This window comes from Muntiacus reevesi, chromosome 4 (genome assembly GCF_963930625.1).
Source record: "Muntiacus reevesi chromosome 4, mMunRee1.1, whole genome shotgun sequence".
Taxonomy (NCBI): domain Eukaryota; kingdom Metazoa; phylum Chordata; class Mammalia; order Artiodactyla; family Cervidae; genus Muntiacus; species Muntiacus reevesi.
In genome coordinates this window covers 84,531,995-84,555,317 of record NC_089252.1, presented here as the reverse complement: position 1 = coordinate 84,555,317, position 23,323 = coordinate 84,531,995, and positions in this window count along the sequence as shown.

Here is a 23,323-nt window from a genome sequence, read left to right as displayed (position 1 = left end):
CACTGCTCAGTCATGTGGCAGCTGGATGGGAGGGGAGTTTGGGGAGGATGGATAGAGGCATATATGACTGAGCACCTTTGGGGTCCACCTGAAACCACCACAGCATTGTTAATCGGCTACACTTCAATATAAAATAAAGGTTTTTAAAAATCCAGTTTTATTGAGAAATAGTTGCTATAACACATCCCTGTATAAGTTCAGCAGAAATAGCATGATAGTCTGATTTACTTCTATGGTAAAATTACTTCCAAAATAAATTAGCTTAACATCCATCTTCTCAAATGGGTATAATTAAAATAAAAGAAAATAAAAAAATTCTCCTGGTGATATGAACTCTCAGGATTTAGTCTCTTAACAGCTTTCCTAAATAACACACATTAGTGTTAATTATGGTCAGCATGATGTGCATTACATCTCCAGTACTTATGTATCTTATAAGTGGAGGCTTGTACCTTTCGACTACCTTCCTCTAGTTTCTCTCCCCTCACCCTCTGCCTTCCATAACCCCGTTTGACATCTTTTTCTATGAGTTTGTTTTTCTGTTGCTTTTGTTTGAGTCCATGTTTAAGTGAGATCATACATGTCACAGACATGAATTGTATTCATGCAGAACACAGAAGTTTTTCCATTTAAGTTCTATCCTTTAAACCATTTTCTCAATGGCTGGGCCACAGTAATGAGACCCTGGAGCAGATGCACCTGCTTTCATTTTGCATCTGCTTTATACAGCATGGCACTGGACACAAAATATATGCCTAAAATTACTTATTTGAATGACTGAATGAAGCAGTCAGTCTCTGACTACCTCAAAATCTATATAATACCAAGTTTCAAGTTTATCTCAGGAAAATTTCAGTGGTATAATAATTATTTTAGAATTTCCCTGGTGGTCTGGTGGCTATGAATCTGCTTTCCAATGCAGGGGACATCAGTTCAATCCCTGGTCAGAAAACTAAGATCCCACACATCACAGGGCACTTAAGTCTGCTTGCCGTAGCTAAGTCTTATGCCACAACTACTGAGCCAGTGCAGTCTGGAGCCTGAATGTCACTACTAGCGAGAAGCCTGTGAGCCATAAGAAAGGCTCTGCATGTGGCAATTAACACCCGATGCAGCCAAATAAATAAATATTTTTTTAAAATGAAATAGTGACTATTTTTCCATCAATAATTTTATCACATAATATTGCAGGAATAATAAAAGGGTTACAGCCATTTTCAGCCAAAGTAAAATGAGACTTATCATTCATATAATAATTTGTATATTTTCTAATTACATTTTGTGTGTTACTGTATTAAACCTTCACAACAAGTCGATATGGTGGATATTATACTTAACTTCATAAATAAAGATACAGGATAAGGTATTTACCCAAGGCCAGAGAGTTGTAAGCAGTACACATTTTACATGTTTTAAGACATGTGTCCTATATGATATTGATGTATGTGTTATAAACACCCATATTAATATAGGTATTAATATATTAAGTAGTTAAGGTATGTATGTATGTATCACAGAAAAAGAAGATTTAGGCAGCTCAAGTTAGTAGATATCAATTTTTAAAATGTATAAATGCATATTTATCCCACTTGGTTAATGTCAACAGATTCTCAGGTTATTCACAGTGCAATTTTGTATTTCACAATGTTTAACACATATCAGTTCCCTGCCTCAAACAACTGATGAGCAATACACTACCTACCTTGTCTATATAGCATCTGGTATCTTAAATGTTTTCCTACTAAAGAAAATATTCTCCAGAAAGGACAGTTCCGCTAAAACAAAAACTGATGGACAGAGTCTTGCTTTCTACTTAAAGATCTGTTTTAATTTAGACTTATTCTCAGCCCCTGGAGAGGCACGAGTTCTTTTCCTCCCCCATTTCTTCAAAGCATCTGCACTTGCTTCACTTCTGCCCATCTTTAAAATTATTGTTGCTTTCCCAACTGCCTCTTTTGTACAAAGGTGTCATTTCTGCTGTCACTATAATGCTTTCACACAGACAGTAAAAGGAAGGAAAAAGTGAATAGTGTTTTTCTGGAGTCTCGCTTTCTTTGGTTCTTTTTCTCTTTGCCTTGTGTCTACCTGACCATATATGTGATGTGAAACCATGTGACAGATTTATGAGGCTTTTGCATTTGAGTTGGGTGGGTCATAATTCATTAAGACTGTGTGTGCATGAAAAGATACTCAATATTGCTAATTACTAGAGAAATGCAAATCAAAACTACGAGATACCACTTCACACAAGTCAGTATGACTATCACTAAACAGTCTACAAATAACAGTTGCTAAAGAGATGATGGAGAAAAGGGAATCCTCTTACACTTTTGGTGGGGATGTATTTGCTGCAGCCACTACAGAAAACAATATGGGAGGTGCCTCAAAAATCTAAAAAAATAGAACTGCCATATGATCCAGCAATCCTATTTCTAGTCATATACCTAGACAAATTATAATTAAAAAAAAAAAATAAAAACAAGCACCCCCTATGTTCACAGCAGCACTGTTCACAGTAGCCAAGATATGGAAACTGCCTAAATGTCCATAAACAGATGAGTGGACAAAGAAGATATGGTGCATATATACAGTGAAATACTACTGAGCCATAAAAAAGAACAAAATAATGCCATCTTCAGCAACATGGATGGACCTAGAAATTATCACACTAAATGAGGTAACTCAGAAAGAAAGATGAATACCATATGATATTACTCTTCTCAGTTCAGTTCAGCCTCTTAGTCATGTTCACCTCTTTGTGACCCCATGGACTGCAGCACTCCAAGCCTCCCTATCCATCACCAACTCCCAGAGTTTACTCAGACTCATGTCCATTGAGTCAGTGATGCCATCCAACCATCTTATCCTCTGTCATCCCCTTCTCCTCCCACCTTCTACCTTGCCCAGCAAAAGGGTCTTTTCCAGTGAGTCAGTTCTTCGCATCAGGTGGCCAAAGTATTGGAGTTTCAACTTCAGCATCAGTCCGTCCAATGAATATTCAGGACTGGTTTCCTTTAGGATGGACTGGTTGGATCTCCTTGCAGTCCAAGGGACTCTCAAGAGTCTTCTCCAACACCACAGTTTAAAAGCATCAATTCTTTAGCGCTCAGCTTTCTTTATAGTCCAACTATCACATCCCTATATGACTACTGGAAAAACCATAGCTTTGACTAGATGGACCTTACATATATGTGGAGACTAAAATATGACACAAATATACTTATCTACGAAACAGAAACAGATTCACATACTTAGAGAACAGACTTGTGTTCTCTTAGGAAAAAGAAAAAGATTAAAAATGTAAAGAAATAATGTGAGATACAAAATACCAATAAAGGAGGTCCCTCAGAAAGAAGAAATATATGAGAAAACAAACCCAAACAAGACAAAATGAAAAACTGAAAGAAACTATCAAAGAAATGATGAAAGAAAATTTCCTAGAACTGAAAATAGGCACTAAAATTTAGATTAAAATGACTTGTAAATGCCCCAGCAACAAATTTTAAAAATTAATCATACTTATTTGTATTCTTCTGAGGTCTTAGAACTGCAAATCTTTGGAAAAAAATTATTTTAACCTAGAATTCTATACTAGTCGAATTAAAAATCAAATGTGAAACTTAATAAAAAAATATATGAAATGACCTTGGTGTCTTTCTTCTGACAAAACTTTCTTTAAAAGTCACTTCAGGGTAAGCAATCAAGACCAAATAATCCAAGAAAAATGAACACACAAGGTCCTAAAACAGTAGTCTGGCCAAGAAAGTTATTGAGAGAAGTTTCAGACAACCTACATTGTATTACCATTTCAGATTAAAAATAAGAAGAAGTCTTAGTTAAGGAGGCATCCAAAAAGGTGAAGCCACAGAATGGGGAGTAGTATTAAAATTTAGAAAAGCATGACTATACAAAGGAAAATGATGACTAAAGAGAGAGAGAAGAAAAACAGCTATAAACTAAGAAAAACAATGTTGTATATGACAGTCTTGGTCCAATTGTGAAACAAGCTAACCAATACAATGGTTTTAGTCAATTAAAGAAATGATATATTTGAACACAATGCTAAGAAAATTCTCCTGTACATGGCACAGAGTGAAGATATTGGATCAGAGAACAACTAAATGAATTCTTCTTAAAGCATTTTGTTGACCAATCAGAAAACATTTATACAATCATAAAATGTGAAACTACTTTTTAGCATCAACCTAAGGAAGGTAATGGCACCCCACTCCAGTACTCTTGCCTGGAGAATCCCATGGACGGAGGAGCCTGGTGGGCTGCAGTTCATGGGGTCACGATGAGTTGGACACGACTGAGTGACTTCACTTTCACTTTTCATTTTCACACATTGGAGAAGGAAATGGCAACCCACTCCAGTGTTCTTGCCTGGAGAATCCCCGGGATGGGGGAGCCTGGTGGGATGCCATCTATGGGGTCGCACAGAGTCAGACACGACTGAGACGACTTAGCAGCAGCAGCAGCAAGGACAACACAATAAACTTTTGAACTTGCAATATAAACTATTAATATTAAAACATCAACAATGTACAAATTAAAGCACAGCCTATAGAAAAGAGTACATTAACATGGGAGAGAAAGTAGGGGAAAAAAGTGGAAGAGAGAGTAAGGGAGATAAAATTTTTATTTTAAAAACATCAAGAGAAACTGCTGAATAGTAATGGAACCAAAAATTGTGTCTTAAGCATATTATTTAATATCGAAAATGTAATCAATGGAAGAATTATAATGCAGTTGGAAAGAAAAATTAAGGAATAATAGTATAAGAAAACTAAAACTTTATTTTTAGCATTTAGGAGTCAAGAGCTATTTTCTACAGTTGATAGATTGAGCAACAGTTGTATAAATACATTATTGAAAAGTTTAGTTCTCCTTAAAAAGTGAGACTAGGGTTGAGGAGGAATCAGAATATAGATAAGGTTTTCTATAGAAAGTTTTTCTGTACAAATTCATTAGTTATATGAGACATGTATTACTCTAATAAATACTGAAAGAGAAAAAAATTGGGTAGAATGCATAAGAATAATATTGATCTTTACTGCTCTATATGAGATTGCTGGTGATTTTATTTTCTTGATTCTTCTTTTTGCATTTAAAACATCTGCTCTAAAGTGTGTAATTTCTTTGGTAATAGACCCAAACTCAGAAGTTCATAAATAATTAAAATAATATGTGCCATCTATTGAATGTTTACAACATGGCCTACATACTCTGCTAAAATTTCGTATGCATTTATTCTGAAAATGGTTGGATATCATTTCCTTTCACACATGAAGAAACCAAGGATAATTATAATTTACTAACACAGGTTTACATAGGAATATGTCAGGCTTCAAACTAAGTTTCAGTCTCCTGAAAATAAGCTATTTTTACTATCCCACATTCATCCCCAAAGCTTATGGTTTGTAGGGGGATGTGGCTTATGATATTGAAATAAATATAGGGATCCTAAAGATATAATGCAATTCCCTTAAACAGAGACTGATTTAAGATCCAGTATGCACAAGAAGATGACAAAAGGTTTTGTCATAATTCATGCAGGTTTACAAGTAAATTTTAATAATCTAGTTCCATCGATCCAAATGTTTTCTTTACATTTAGATAAAAAGAGCTGGATATTGTAAACAGTCATGGATTTACTGTATTGACCCTACCCTTGTTAAGTGTAGGGATTTGCAACCAGGCCCTTGGCTTCAAATTCCTTTCTTCATCATTTATTAGCTTTGAAAATGAAAGTGAAGTCACTCAGTCAAGTCTGACTCTTTGCGACTCCCTGGACCATATAGCCTGCCAGGCTCCTCCATCCATCGGATTTTCCAGGCCAGAATACTGGAATGGGTTTGCTGTTTCCTTCTCCAGGGCATCTTCCCCACTCAGGGATGGAACGTGAGTCTCACTCACTGCAGGAAGACTATTCCCAGTCTGAGCCACCAGGGTAGCCCTATTTATTAGCTTTATGATATTGTTATTCTCCTTTTGGTCCTTTCATTTCTCAACCATAATATAAAAAAAAATTAAACACTGCAGCTAACCATGTCAATCATCTTCCAAACATCTTTCCCTCCCTTTCTTCTAGGCAACAGAACTTCAATTAGAGATCTAGAAATATGCCCAGCTAAACAGTCCCTTTTTTTGGCTTCCTTCAAACTAACAGTCCCAGCCAAAAAGATGTAAGCGGAAGTCAACGGTGGGCTGTGAGGAAAGTGAGTTCTTTCTTCATGAAGGAATAAACAAAAACAAAACTCTGGCTTCTAGACTATTCTACCTTCCTCTGCTTTATTTGCATCAAACAAGGACACAGTGCAAAGAGTAGGTCTGCAATCTTGTGAATATGTGAGCAAAAGTTCTAATTTTTATATCAACAAGACATCAGCTACCAACACAGACTTCTTGTGAAGGGAGAAAAATTAATGGGTCTAGGCAAGTGTATTGTGGTTTTCTGCCACTTGTAACTAAATGAATTCCCAACTGATATTAATGTCTTTGTCATAGGGTTGTCATAAAGATTCCACGATGTAATGAATATGAAGAATTAAGATTAGAGTCCAGCACAAAGTAAGCAATAATTATTGGCTACCCTAGGGGAGGAAATGTTGAAGGAGCATTGAATTTTTCAGCTTAAAATCCAATCTTTTCATTGCTAAGGAGAGAAAGGCCCAAAGCACTAAATTACTTGCTCAAGATAACTCATATGATATTTTTTCTCTTCACAATTTACTCTCGTGAAATGTCATATTTATTAAGGGCTTGGTCTGTAAGGTTCTGGGCAATGCCCTCTTAAAGCTTTCATCCAGGGACACATATTTCAAGAACAGCACTAATAGTCAACCCATTCAAGGTTTAATTGCATCAAATTACAAAAAAGCTTTGATACTGAAGTTTAGCCTATGCCTTATCAGAGAGGAAATAGGCAGGCTAGTTAACAACCAAATCCCTTTGTTTTTAATTATCAGACATGTTTATGGTTCGATCACAGTGTAGTTTATAGACTCAAACAAATGGCTGATGGACCACAGACAGGGCAGAAACAATGACTATTCCAATTATCCAGCTAGCAAACTTACCTGAACACTGACACTAGCATACATCGACTCCAGCTCTTTTTTTCTTTTTCTGAATTCCTCCACTTGACTCTGAGACTAGCAGAGGATGTGAAGACTGTTGGCTTGACCTGGCTTAAATCACATATTCACTTCTTGATTAAGAGAAGTACATCACCTTGACTGGCAGATCCACCATATTGCTTTATAATGGGAGGGAGGTGATTCCCCCAAATGAAATTACTATGCTGTCTTCAAAAGAAAGCAGCGTTTGGAATTGCAAAACAAGTCATTCGTCGGCTTACTTAAACCAGGGCTCTAGCAAAAAGTACAGAACAAACACGAGACTTTGAAGCTCAGATAACACTCAGGTGAGGATGGGTTGTGGGGTTCAAAGGGAACTCTACCAGGATCTTAGCCAAGTCTCAGAATTGCCTTAGCCAATCCCTAGGTGTCAGCATGTGATATTTTGCAATAGAAAAGAGAAAACAGTAAACTTGCCTTCTTACTCTTTTTAGTGTACCTTACCAGTTCTCTTTTATATTCTAGGATGTTCTTACCTGGAGTATATAAAAAGTGTTGTTTTTCTCCTTGCTTATTCAGACTTGCTATTAAAAAAAAAATTTTTATGAAATAAAGTAGTTGCTCAACGTTAGGCAATGGGGCCAGGCATCCAATTAGCACACCTCTCTTGCTAGCAGGACTATCAAGATGATTAAAGAGTGTTCCTTCTAGCAGAGAAGAGGTCTGCTAAGCTGGGAATTACTTTGACAAACTAGCCTTCCACTGACACTCACAGTTTTTGTTTTCTTTTAGCCTTTGATTTTTAAGGAACTTTGCATTCACTGTTCTGTATATTCCCTTTTGCCATTGTTGTTGCAATTGATAATGTTTTGATTCTTCCTCTATGTTTTCATTCTTTATCTTAAGCTCCATACTTATTCTATTTGCCAATGCTGTTTGGACAATGCACTAATCTATAACACGTTTCCTTTTAGTGGAGCATTGTTAAAAGGGAAAGCTTTCAGAATAGATCGTTAACAGAGATAAAACACTATCTATATGGATAGATGTTATAAGACCCTACTAATCTAACATCCAGACTCCTCATTTTTCATTTTTGAGTGGCCTTCTTCCAGATTCAAGATGCTTTTGATTTCAATTAGCTGCATTAATGCGTATAAGACTTATTTGGCAGCCTCTCCGAGGGCTATTGGAGACAATTTGCCCACAGGCATGGAGAGCCAGAGTAGTACTTGGGGGTTAACATCCCCTTGCTATAAGGTGAAGTTGCTCAGTTGTGTCCAACTCTTTGCGACCCCATGGACTGTAGTCTACCAAGCTCCTTTGTCCATGGGATTTTCCAGGCAAGAATACTGGAGTGGGTTGCCATTTCCTTCTCCATGCTATTCTAAAACCGTTAGCCAGGGACTGATAGTTGTGCTGGTGTGAATTCCCAGCATCCTGCAAAGATCAGTCCTCCAAAGGATTTGACCTGAAACAACACCCTTGCTGGCTTCTTCTTCATCCATGTCATGTGCAAAGATCCTCAGGCAAGAGGTGGCTGTTATGCCTAAGAATCTGAGAGAACATTGGTAGAGAGAGCTTAAACCATAGGAAAAGTGGTATAAGATGAAACTGGGGAGAGAGTTAAGGGTTATGTCATGCAGACCTATAAGGAGTCTGGATATTCACAATACAATGGTTCACACCTACTACCTTTTTGCAACTTAGAAAAGATGGTAGGAACTGCCATCTTTCAGTAATTTGCCAAGATGACCAACACAGAGGGAAAGAGGAAGGGCACCCGCTTCATGTTCTCTAGGCCTTTTACAAAATGTGGAGTTGTTCCTTTGGCCACATAACATGTGAATCTACAAGAAAGGTAGCATTGTAGATATCAGTGGCATTGTTCAAAACAGGAATGCCCTGTAAACATTACCATGGGAAAACTAGAAGAGTCTATAATGGTACCCAACATGCTGCTGGCATCATTGTAAACAAACAAGTTAAGGGCAGGGTGCTTGCCAAGAGAATCAATGTGCATACTGAGCATGTTAAGCACTCTAAGAGCCAAGGCAGCTTCCTAAAACACAAGAAGGAAAATGATCAGAAAAAGTAGGACGCCAAAGAGAAAGGGGCTTGGCTTCAACTGAGGTGCCAGTGTGCTCCATCCAGAGAAACACACGTTGTGAGAACAAATGGAACCAAGCAGGAACCGCTGGGGCCCATTTCCTTGAATTCACGGCATGATGGGTGTAAAGAAAAGACCTGGACTGTAAAAACAAAACAAAACAAAAGACTATAATCAAAAATGGCAGCCACAGTGGGTGGCTGCCACAGATATGAGTGCAATTAGCTGATAGGTACTGTATTGACGTTGCAGATAAAAGAAGCCTGATCCATGTAACTAAATTCCTACAAGGGTTTCAACAACTAATGGCCAGGTTGTACCAAAGGAATCTACCTATTCACCACCAAAGGAAGATTACTGTTAATTGAAAATTGGCAGTTAACAATCCAGAGGCATTGTGCTAATATCCAAAAATCTTTAAGCTTTAAGATTAGCTTAATACCTTAAAATCATGGTTTAGTAGATCTAGGCCCTGCCTAAGCTGGAGTTACGGGTTAAACACATTGATTATGGGGTTTCTACAAAAGGACCTTATCAGCAAAGACTTGGATAGAGAGAATCCCAAACACAACTCATGGCAGATAAGCAGACTGATGAGTTTGACACTTCTGCTGCTGCTAAGTCGCTTCAGTCGTGTCCGACTCTGTGCGACCCCACAGACGGCAGCCCACCAGGCTCCCCTGTCCCTGGGATTCTCCAGGCAAGAACACTGGAGTGGGTTGCCATTGCCTTCTCCAATGCATGAAAGTGAAAAGTGAAAGTGAAGTCGCTCAGTCGTGTCCAACTCCTAGCGACCCCATGGACTGCAGCCTACCAGGCCCCTCGGTCCATGGGATTTTCCAGACAAGAGTACTGGAGTGGATTGCCATTGCCTTCTCCGAGTTTGACATTAAGTAATTTTAATTTGGTTCTGTTATAGTTCTGCTTCCTAGGAAAGAGACAAAACGTAATACTTAGCTAGGATTTGTATACTTATTTTACATTAACTTACCACCACTTTTAAAATCTGGTAACTTTGAAAATTATCCATTGATAGAAGCTTTTATTTGCATTACACTAGTAAGCACATTTATAAACAAAATAAAATTAAGTTATTTTGACATAAGCATGATTTTCCTAAGACTTAGGTTTTTCCCTTTTTAGGGCCGTGCTTCACAGCATGCAGGATCTTAGTTCCCTAACCAGGTATTGAACCCATTGCCCCTGCGGTGAAAGCTCAGTCTTAACCACTGGACTTCAGGAAAGTCCCCTAAGAATTAGATTTTAGTTCACAAGCTTTCTTTCAGTGAAGGCTAGGCTTTTATGCTTACTAAAAATATGCTTAACTAATCACAATATAAAATATAACTATTAGATAGGAAAATTCTTTAGAAGCTGTTTTAATATTCTGTAATACAAGAGAAAACAAATAGTAGGAGAGCAACTATTTCATCAGTTTACATGGGTTTTACATATCTGACTTTGACACAGGATTATTATTCACAGAGTCAGAATTTACTTTAACTTATTACTTATTAGCAATAATGATACATATGGTTTTATATTTTTGTGTTAAAATATCAGTTATGACTTAAGTGTGAGTGCCATATCCTGCAATTTCTCAGATACTTAGAAGTGATCAATTTCTTCTGTTTATTTGAAGATATTTAACACCACAAAAAGATTAAGAAAAAATAAATACTTTGCATATGTATGTGTGCATTTTTATGAGAAAAAGCAGTTCTGCCACTGTGCTATTTGTAGCTACTTCCAAATTTAATTTTATGATGTTTTAAAAATTTTTTGCAGTCCCACCTAAGATAACAGCTGTGAGGCCTGAAATAAATAAAATCCAAAAGGATGGAAAATAAAATTGAGGAGTTGAAGATGAGCAGAACCTGAAATGGATAAATATCTATCTTTCCAATTTCTTTTGTTCTTAATGAGAAATTAACCTTATTGTCCAAAATCCTCATGGCATCATACAGGGGAGTTACTAAACTTCTGTGATAGGATCTCCAAGTAGTTTTCCAGAGAAGATTTTGAGAGACCTACCATGCATTGAGCTACTGCAGATTAAGTGGTTTAATGGCATCATCTTATTCACTCCTAATAATAACTATATACATTAGATAATAGTATCTTAATTATACAGATGAGGCACCGAGTATCAAAGAGGTTAATGACTTACCAGCATAACAACTCTTAATCAGCAATGCTAGACTTGAGGCCTGAATCCAACTCCCCAGACCACAAAGCTACACTCCCTTGTCTATCACTAATCTCATAATTATGATATTTGTAAAGAAATCAGATCTATTTACAAAAGCACTCTGTTAAATAATCATATAACTGAAGCAGAAGTCCTAAACATCTAATCTCAAGTATCCTTCTGGTTTTGCACAGTGCCTGAAGCAAAGAATTCTAGACCCACAAAAATAGGAGCATTTTTCAGAATTTACCTTGATTTATTTTAGCTTAGGAAAGAAATTACAAACTGTTGACAAGTAGCTAGGCTGATTCACTAATAATTTATAGTGAATATCAGTGATTTTTTTTTCTAAGTAGAAGAATTCACAATAAAGCTACTATTCCAAAATATTATACTTGTAAGAGAGTGACTTCAACCATGACTTTCCTAACTGATATAGTTTGCCAAGGATATGCATAGCAATTATTTCTCAATATGGGTTTGGCAGATCAATACACTGTAAGATTTATATAGATAATTACCAACCTACTATTCCATCAACTGACTTTAAATCAAATCATCACATATGAAAGTGAAAAGGGAAAGTGAAGTCGCTCAGTTGTTTCTGACTCTTTGCGACCCCATGGACTGTAGCCTGCCAGGTTCCTCCGTCCATGGAATCTTCCAGGCCTCCCAGGTTCCTCTGTCCATGGAATCTTCCTGACAAGGATACTGGAGTGGGTTGCCATTTCCTTCTCCAGGGGATGTTCCTGACCCAGGGATCGAACCCGGGTCTCCAACAGTGCAGGCAGGCACTACTGTCTGAGCTATCAGGGAAGCCCCTACTTTTTGTCAACTGACTTTAAACCAAACCATCACATACATGGTGAGTTCAAACCAAGAAAAAAAATAGGATTGCATGTTATTAATTTACTAAGAAAAGCCCTGTACAAGAGCATCTTTTGGGATTTACAAAAAACTGATCAGAAATTTCACTTGTAACTACTTCCCCATTTATTAATAAAAATTATATTTGTAACTGCTGAGAAACAACACTATGATTAAGAGAAGACTCTCTGACCTAGAACAAGAGGATAAGACATTTGTGCTTAGCCTGGTAGAATGCTCTGCAGCTTGGGACCAAACAAATTCTCATTATTAGCACCTCTGTTTCTTCAACGTCTCCTCCTCTCTCTCCTCCCCCATCAATCTTACAAGGTTTGTTTCTCTCTTGTTCCATTCATGGATCTTTGCTCTAATAAAAAAGCAAAACTTAAGAAGTTTTCTCATTCTGGATATACTTTTTACTGCTCAAAGTGTAGCACAGAGAATTAAGTTTTCAAAAACCAAGTGATAAAAAAGGAAGAAAAAGAGATTAAAGAACATGAAAGTGCTACAGAGATAGATTCAATAATAAAATAAAAAAAAAAAAACATAGAATTTTTTTTTTTACTCTGAATTTTCTACTTCTGAGGATAACCATATTATCTTCAAAATACATTTATCTAGAATAATTTTTCTTTATTTTTATCAATTCTTCATTAAACTATTGATATATATTTTAAACACACTCTCTGTTTTATTTCTTTTTACAAAATATAGATAACACACTCTTGCCAAAGATATTATTCTCCCAGTGCACAGGATATGAAAGCTTCACAGGAAAGTACAAAGTGAGGAGAAAACGAGTCGGTTGGTAATGGGACATAGGAGAAAATCCTGCACAAAAGGGACACATATACAATTCATCTTGCTTCTCTTCAGACAAAAATAATACTAATGGCAAAGGAAATGTGAAAGTGAACATCCCCTTAGAATCCACAGACACTCCAACTATGTGTGGATAATAACAAAATCTTCCATCTCTAAAACCCATCAATCAAACACAAACAATTGAATCCTGCTATAGCCTTAAGATAAGGGGTTCTCATTTAAGATTACCTTCTGCGTTTAAGGTAGCATCTACCATAATATGCCACACTTGCTTTTCAAACAAAATAAGCTAAACTAAGTCTGTCTATGTCTTCCTTTCCTTAGGCTCTCTGTTAAACAAAAGTTACCAAATACATTTATAAGGTAACTGGCTCAAAAATAGCACTGGCAACTGTCTTTGGTCATTGCAAAATTTGTTTAGGATATTGTATATTTCAATATTGGATTTGTCTATGGGTGATACAAATTTATACAAATCATGCGTCTCTTTAACCATCTTAATGGAAATAGAAAATGCTGGGATTAATTAAGTTATGATTTAACTATTCAAGGGAAAGTATTAGGCTAGAAAGAATTATTTAATGATATGGGGAAATAGTCATTTTATGTTGCTAAGTGGAAAAAGCAAGTTATATAACTTTGTGTTCAATATGCATTAATTTTGCAAAAGTGTGCAAACACATAGAAAGACCAGAAGGTCATGTAACAAAACTGAACAGAGTTTACTTCTACATGACGGATTGTTAGGTGTCCCATATTGTTGATATGATCTCAGTCAATGTAGTCAAATTGTTCTTATTGAAAGTATACTATACCTTTCTTTTTACCTGTGCCTTTTCTATCTATATAAATCTTAGCTCTTTTGAACAACTGTTCAGATCTTGTTGCCTTCATAACTGAGTGTCCTAAATGGACAAGCTAATAAAAGCAGTCTCTCCACAAAAATCTTGAAGCCAAATCTAAGCTCCTTGAGGACAGGAGCCACATCATGTAACATTTTATAGCTTTCATGGAGTAGAAAAGTGCTTTGGTAAAAACCCACAGGATTGAAAACAAATCCTCTAGAAAATACTCAAATATGCACACACACACACACACACACACACACACACACACACACAGATTTTGTTTCTTGCTTTTTTCCCCTTTTTTCAGTGGTGGCCGTTGAGCTTATTTATTATATTTGACCTAATCATCACCATGGGCTTCCCAGGTGGCGCAACGGCCAAGAATCTGCCTGCCAATGCAGGAGACACAAGAGTCACAGGTTCGATCCCTGGGGCCTGGGAAATGCCATGGACAAAGAGCCTGGCGGGCTACAGTTCATGGAGTCTCAAAGGGTTGGACGTGACAGCACAGCAGCAATCATCGCCAAGTAAAAACAAACAAACAAAAACCTCAACTGAAAGGAATCTGGAGGACCCTCCTTACTGTGTTGAATTTCTTCCGTAACAGCGCTTCTGCATCTGACTGGGCTTAAGGATCTCCAGCCACAAAAAAATTCACATAACATATGGGGCTTATTCTATTGCTACATATCTTCTAAACACTGAACATATTTTAATGTTTTGGCAAAAGACATACATGTTTAAAGTTTTAAAATTCCTATCATACCTCACTACATAATATTTTAATACTTTATAATAAAATTTTAAGTTCAAAGAAATTAAGCACATAGAATATCCTGGTTTTTTCATGTTAATTGTTTTCCTGTTACATTCACTATTTTATCATAATTACTTAGAGTGTGTTATGTGAAATTTACCTGATTACAGAAAATAAATATGAAAACAATATGCTTTTGTTATATATTTATTGACATTTGTTTAATTAACTCCATCATTTGAATCTAGTCCTTATGTCTTAATCATTTAACCTTTACGTTTACAAAGTCTTTATCTTTGGATAAAGACCAAAGTTACATTTTCACCATGATAGACAACATGGGAAATATATATACTGGGACAAGGGACAGCAAAATTTTCCTGGAAAGCTCCAGATGGTAAATATTTTGATTTGAGGGCCATAGGGTCTCTATTGCAAATATTCACCTCAGCTACTGTAGGACAAAAGCAGCCACAGATAACATATAAACAAATGGTTCTAACTATGTAGCTCTTTCAAAAGCATTTTATTTATAAAATCAAGAAAGATCTGGATTTGGCCTGATGTAGCCACTGTTTATGGGTCCCTGTATAATTGGAGAACTATTGATGCTGCTATTCCAATGAACTGCTTAAATATCGTTCACTATCCCATCATTGGGGCAATTAAGATCACTATTAATTCAATTGAGTACGTATTTATTAAGCCCATCATGTGAGTTTAGCATTGTAACCAATAAAGCTTTATAAGAATATATGTTAAACATTGTCTAAGAAAACAGATTTAAGAGTATGCATAAAATCAAGTAATTCAGCACAGACTATCTGGTTGGGAGTATGAAATACCAACTGTGTATGCACGTGTGCACACACACACATGTACCACTATTCTTGGTTCTCCCACTCCCTGACTCCTCACCTCAACCTCAGGGAACTGTAGATAAAACATTTTAATGGCGTTGTGAGACTAGAAGGTATGCCAAGTTACTTTATTCCCTCATTAAGTTTTCCAGAAGAAATAATAGGAGCAATTTGTAGATGATCTACTGTGAGGAATCCTGGCTTTGACTAAAAAAAAAAAAAGTCTCCCAACGTGTCTCCAAAGTGTGACTTGGGATTCGGGGATGGAAAGCAAAAGTTGACTCACAATCTGAAGGTAGACACCATGCCCCTCCATCCATGGGATTCTCCAGGCAAGAATACTGGAGCGGGTTGCCATTTCCTTCTCTCGAAGATCTTCCCAACCCAGGGTCTCCCGCATTATAGGCAGACACTTTACCATCTGAGCTACCAGGGAAGTTGAAGGTAGACACACTTTACTTAAAAAGTTCATCACTATTCATTAGCAAAGGTGTATTTGGTTCATAAGCTTGACACACATAGTGATTATTCACCATCAGTTATGAAGACTTATTAAATCCTGATAATATTGAAGATTTGCATTTTACAACCTTTGTATATAATTAACATTTTGTTTGAAAAAGGATTAGGACTACAATTCAGGAAAAAAAGTTTCTAGCCTATTTAAAAACCAATTTTAAAAACAATTTTTTAAAAGCAGTTATACTCTTACAATGACATTGAGAAGAAGGCACAGAGATTTCCTACATACCATCTCCCCCATATATAGTGCAACCTCATTATTGACATCACTCACCAGATTGTTACATTTTTCAAGGATGAACTTACACTGACTAACACACAATAATCACCAAAGTCTATAGGGTTCTCTCTTGTTGTTGTACATCCTTTGTGTTTAGACTAACGTATAATGACATATATCCATCATTATAGCGTCACACAGAGCATTTTCACTGTCCTAAAATTCCTCTGTTTTCCCTGGTGGCTTCCAGGGAAGCCATCTGGAAGGGCTTCCTTGGTGGCTCAGAAGGTATCAATCTAACTGCAGTGCGGGAGACCCGAGTTCAACCCCTATGTTGGGAACATCCCCTGGAGAAGGAAATGGCAACCCACTCCGTATCTTTGCCTGGAAGATTCCATGGACGGAGGAGCCTGGCAGGCTACAGTCCGTGAAGTAGCAAAGAGTCAGACACAATTGAGTGACTTCACTTTCACTTTTCAAAACTCCTCTCTGCTCTGTCCAATCATCTTCTCCATTTGATCCATCTCTGGCAACTACTGATGTATGTATTGTCTCCATAGTTTTTTCCTTTTCCAGAACAGCACTTAGAAGAAAATTTTAGTATGTAGATTTTTCAGATTGGCTTCTTTTACTTAGTAATATGCATTTGTTTCCTTCATGTGTTTTTAAAATTATAATTATTTACAATTATTTTTTAAGACTGAGATGTAATTTTTTTATAAGATAAACATTAAATTTAAACACATAGTGTCATATTATGCATTTAACATAATGTTATGTTAATGTTGATATGTGGCACATGACAATATGCTATTATTTATCCACTAAAAATAATAATTAAAAAAAATTAATAGTATGGGGAAAAGCATGGTTTATGCTAAAAGAAAGATTCAGAAAACTAAATGTAATTAAAAAAATACTTTAAAAGAAAAAATATGTACCAAAATGGATATTTATATCTTTGGTTGGTATTTCTTTTCTTTTCTTTCCCACACTATTCTTTTTCTTTTTTAAAACTAAAACAGTGTTGTTTATTCCACCTTTATAAATACAGGTTTATAAAAAATATTAAAATATATATATATAATATATAATAAATATATATGTAATAAATATATAAAAACATATTATATATATACATTTCTATATAAATATATACTTATATATATTTATATATAAATACATATAAAAACATATTTTCATATATTTATATGCCATCTGTATATAATAAATATATATAATAAAAATATAAGTATAAATATAGGTTTATAAAAAAATACTTTAGTCTCACATGATGATTTTTGCTCTTAGTAACTTTTAATGTCATGACCATCATCTCTGTGTTTTCTTTTTTTTTCCTTAATTTTATAATGGAGCATAATTGATTAGCAACATTGTTAGTTTCAGGTGTAGAGAAAAGTGATTCAGTTATACATATACCTATTCTTTTTCAAATTCTTTTCCTATTTAGAATATTACAGAGATTGAGCAGAATTCCCCAGTACTATACAGAAGTCCGTGTTGATTTTTTATTTTAAGTACAGCAGAAAGACCCTGATGCTGGGAGGGATTAGGGGCAGGAGGAGAAGGGGACAACAGAGGATGAGATGGCTGGATGGCATCACCGACTCGATGGACATGAGTTTAAGTAAACTCTGGGAGTTTGTGATGGACAGGGAGGCCTAGCGTGCTGCGATTTATGGGGTGGCAAAGAATCGGACACGACTGAGCCACTGAACTGAACTGAACTGATGTACATGTCAATCTCAAACTCCCAATCTATTCTTCCCTCCACCCTTTCCCTCTGGTAACCATAAGTTATTTCTCTAAGCCCTTGAGTCTGTTTCTGTTTTGTAAATAAGTTCATTTGTATCATTCTCTTTAGATTCTGCATATAAGCAATATCATATATTTTTCTTTTTCTGTTTGACTTAGTTCTGTATGTGTGTGGGTGCTTAGTAGTTCAGTAATGTCAAACTCTTTGAGACCCCATAAACTGTAGCCCACCAGGGTCCTTCCATCTGTGGAATTCTCCAGGCAAGAATACTGGGGTGGATTGCCATCTCCTTTTCCAGGAGATCTTCCCAACTCAGGGACTGAACACAGGTCTCCTGCATTGCAGGCAGATTCTTTACCTTCCGCGCCACCAGGGACTTAGACAGTTCACTAGATACGACAGTCTCTACGCCCATCCATGTCACTGCAATGGCATTGTTGCATTCTTTTTAATGGCTGCAGACTATTCCTTTGTATATATGTACCACATCTTTCTTATCCATCTATCAATGGACATTTAAGTTGGTTCCATGTTTTGGCTATTATAAATAGTGCTAGAGAAAACCATAATTCAAAAAGATACACACACCCCAAAGTTCATTACAGCACTATTTTTCTCCATATTTTCTTGATACTTCATTTCTTTCTAATATTAAATTATATACTATTATCTATATGTATCACAGTTGATTTGTCCATTCATCTACTGAAGTATATCTTAATTGCTTCCAAGTTTTGACAATTATGAAAAAAGCTACTACCATAAACTATGGAGTTCAGGTTTTTGTGTGGACATACATTTGCAATAACTTTGGGTAAATACCAAAGAGAGTAATTGCTGGATCATATGTGTAGTCAGAATATATTTAGTTTTATAAGAGACTGTCAATGTGTTTTCCATAGTGGCTGTATCATTTCTTATTCCCCTAGCACTAAATAAGAGTTTCTGTTGATCCAGATCCTCATCAGCATTTGGAGTGTCAGTGTTCTGGATTTTGGCCATTCTAGTAGGTGTGTAGTTCTATTTAGCTGTTTTAATTTGCATTTCCCTAGTGACATATGATGTGGAACATATTTTCATATGTTTATATGCCATCTGTATATCTTCTTTGGTGACATGTCTAGCCTATTTTTTTTAAATTATCTGGTTTGTAAAGGGAAGTCACTATTTCTCTGTGCAAGCTTTTAATACATTAGCCAACTTGATCATTTAAAACACTTATTCCACATTTTCATGTAATACATACAAGCATGTGATTATAAATATGTATACGTAGTGTGAATATTACATGCAACTTAATTCACAGACAATTATAACTTCAGGCATAGCTAGCTTTAGTGGCTTAAAATGTTATCAGGACTCAGCTTTAATTTATATTGATTCAGTTTTCCCCTATGCTGGTTTAATTTCAACATTCTAAGTGATGAGAGATGGCTACCCATAACCTATCAAATTTAGTAGAAAAAAATATTACATCTTACTTTCAGGAATCTTAGAAAAAGTTTCCACAATCTATATTGTGGGCTATGAGGGCCCTGCCCTCATCCTTGAACTAGTCTCTAGGGACAAGCGAGCTGTCATGCTCAGATTTCCTGGGCCAAGGTTTTAAATAAACCCCTAGAGTGAGTGGCGGAGCCCCAGTACAGTAGAAACATATGAAGAACTGAAGCTGAGTGCTTTCCTGAAGGAAAATCTTATAACAGTGAAAGAAGCAGCATTTTATGTTGAATAGGTAATTCCAGCAATGCCACGATTAGTCCAGTATTCTCATTGTACAGATGAGATAACTAATAAAGAGATTGGTTAAAGACCAATCATTACTTAAGACTAAAAATTGGATATGGAAGAATTGAAATCAGCACCAAAGTTTCCTTACTTTTACTAAATTTCCTTTATCCCAGCAGCTACAGGTTTTGTTTAGTTTCCACTTCAGGGAAATACTCATTCGCTTGGTCTTTTTCAATTTGTTTGAAGAAACATCTAACAAATGGCTATGCAGGGTTTAGACAGTTTTCCCCATTTATCTAATATGTCGATTTTCCTCTTCCATAGCATTTCTGGATAAGGAAGATATATAGACTATTATATTATGGCATAACATATTAGAAATATCAGAGACTTTAACATCTCAAGTCTATAAAGATAAGTTATCCTGTAAGTAAATATATTATAAGTAGAGCATAAGATATAATTCATAAAAATATGGAATTTAGTATGTAGACTTCAATTACTAGGTTTTTGTGTTCAGCATATGAGTCAAACAAGTTGTTTTAGAAAGTACATAACAGGTTTAAGTCATGTAAGCAAAGAGGGTCAGAGGATGGAGGAAGAATTGACATATAATAAAGAATATATGATAGGTAGTATATTGTGTACTCATTCCATGTATCTATCTATAGACATATATTATTAGCATATACTAGTAATTCTCACCATGTAGGTTTGTTTTATGGCTAAAATGAGACAATCCTACATGATGGAAATTTATTAACATTATTTATTTATTACCAGGATGATGCAAAGAAGGTAAACACAATTACATGAGATTAATCAATAGTATGTAACAGAGTTTTTATGCAGCCTGTCATTTTGCTCCAATGCTCATAGCCTCTCCAATAAGTCATGCTACCACCCACCAAGATGTGAGTTCTTAAAATGTCTATAAGAAGAGCATACTTTAGATAGTTAGATTTAATAACAATAACAATAAAGCACTGTGGCATTTAATATTATATTTTATAGAAAAATTAAAATATACTTAATAAAAATAAAAGAACACTTCATTGTAAGAAGAATAATATAAGCTAAAATTGATGATAGATAGTTGGTGGATGGATGGATAGATGGATAGAGAGAGAAAAAGTAGCTTCCTTGGTGAGAATGCCTTCTTGTCTTTCAGAAGAGGAAAGTAGATAGGTTTACCAGGAATGATGTTTCCGTAGCAACAGGAAATTTACAACACACATCCCTTCTAATATACCGACCTATGGAATGACCATCCTATATGCTTCAAACAAATAAATCATTATGTCACATATTTTCACTCTTTAACTCTAAATCTCAAGTAGGTCTCCAGCATTCCCAAGTAAAAAAAAAAAGTAAAAATCAAAACACATTTTCCCATCTCTAAAACTCTAGACAGCTCATCTCCCAGCCACACTTTATTTGTAAAGACAGATTATTTCAGGTGTAATTTACAGAAACAAATGTATTTATTTATTGGTGCATAATTCTATGAGTTGGACAAATGTATAAGCAAATTCTGACCTTAAGGCCATTTAACAAAGAATAATTAATGTCTGAAAGCCAAATGCTAATAGTTTAACGTTATAAGCCTGAAATGCATAATAATCTCATTGTCTCAACATTAAGTCAGTTCCTCAAGAAAATGTAATATTATAATCTACCTATTAAAAGTGAAAAGAGACTCTAGCTTTCCCTGTTACCTCTAGCAGAAAAACTGTTCAAACAGTCCTACTCCAAAAAAAGGTGACTGAAATGAATGAATGTCATCATCATTAAAATTTTCAGCTTTAAATAAACATCTATGTCCTTTGATTATGCACTCAAGGAAAAGTGTGCCAAGTACTATTTAAGATAGCTAATGCTATTTAATATTAATGTTATTTAAGACTGACTACCAGCGAATTGTCATTATAGAGAGCTATATCTTTTTTAATTTAAATATTGGCCAAGTCCCTGAATGATTTTGGTTTCTCTAGAGGCCTTAGATACTTAATTACCTGAGCATCTCTAACATGTATTAACATGAAGTTGGTAAAATATCTATTATCTGTGGTAAATGAGATGGAATTTCTTTAAAAAAAAATCAAAGTTGTTGCTCTTTGTGGATTTTTCCTTAATATTATAATCCTCTTTGATTAAGAAAAGATAATCTAGATGACTGAGAAGTAAGTCTGTGATGAAGGAGATAAAAGGCACAAATTCTGTTTTCCGTAGAGTTATCACAGATTTTACGCCTTTGTTAAATCCTATGATTAGTCAGAGAAATTGTACTTCCAAAGCTCTGATCTACTATTTTTGATGCTAAAGTAAAAATATATCAGATATACCTTTCTGAGGTCTCTGGTTTCAGGATTTGCTAATTAACACTCAGGGAACTCTAGGTAAGTGGGGGTATAGCCCAAGACATGCATTTCTATGAAAATTACCTCTGAGACCTGATGGTGCTTTCTCCTCTCTCTGTGAATCTCCCCAGTGCCTACATACCACGCATATAGCCTGTAAGAAATCAAATTTATCCATTCTGAAAATAAGAATGATTCAGAATATTTTATTTGTGTTCTGAAGTAAATTAGAGAAAGATAAGATATACAGTCACACATTATTAAATACTCTTTTAACTTTTAATTGCAATTTTTCAATATTAGGCATATGTATAAAGTTATGTCTGACCTTTTGTGATACAACTTCTTGCTAATAAGTGCTAACTTTATAACTTGTATTAAATGCTCCTATCCAATTCAATTTAACAAATATTTTCTGAATAGCCTCTCCAGACCAGGCATTATGCTATCAAACAGGAACATAAAGATGACTAGAAAAATTTCTATCCTGGAGTTTGTAGTTTTAAAGCCGAGATGCATCTATTACGCTAATGAATACCATGTAAAGCAGACAATGTTCTGCATTCACTCAGTGAGATTAAAGCACTAAGAACATTTAAGGGAGAAAAACACTGATATTAATTGGGGAGATTAATAAAGATTTCAAGGAGGAGGTAACATTGGAGATGATCCATTAAGGATGAGTCAGACTTTGGTGGATGTGAATATAAAGTAAAGGAGATAGGAATAGTGTGTTCTTTTTGTTTAACTGAAGCTTGGAGTGAAGGTATAAGAATAGAAGGTGATAAACTAAATTTTAGAGCCCAGACCTTAAACACTAAGTAGATTTTGAGCTCTCTTAAGAAAATAAAATTCTCAACATTAGGTCTTAGACAGAATTGGGATTTGATATTTTCAGGAAAAAACATGCAAGCACACACAAAGGCATATGCACACACAGACACACACACATATATACACTCATGTACATATACATAAAAACACATACATATAAATATATTTACATATATACAGAGTGTTCTTAATTTAAGTAAAAGAAAACTAGCTGTTATGTAGTTGGTAAGCATAGAAAACTATGAAAATCTTTAAATCACCTGTTGTAAGATAAATATAAAACTATAGTTATGGCAAGTGTAGCCACCAAAATAACACTTGGAACATTCACATGAATATGGG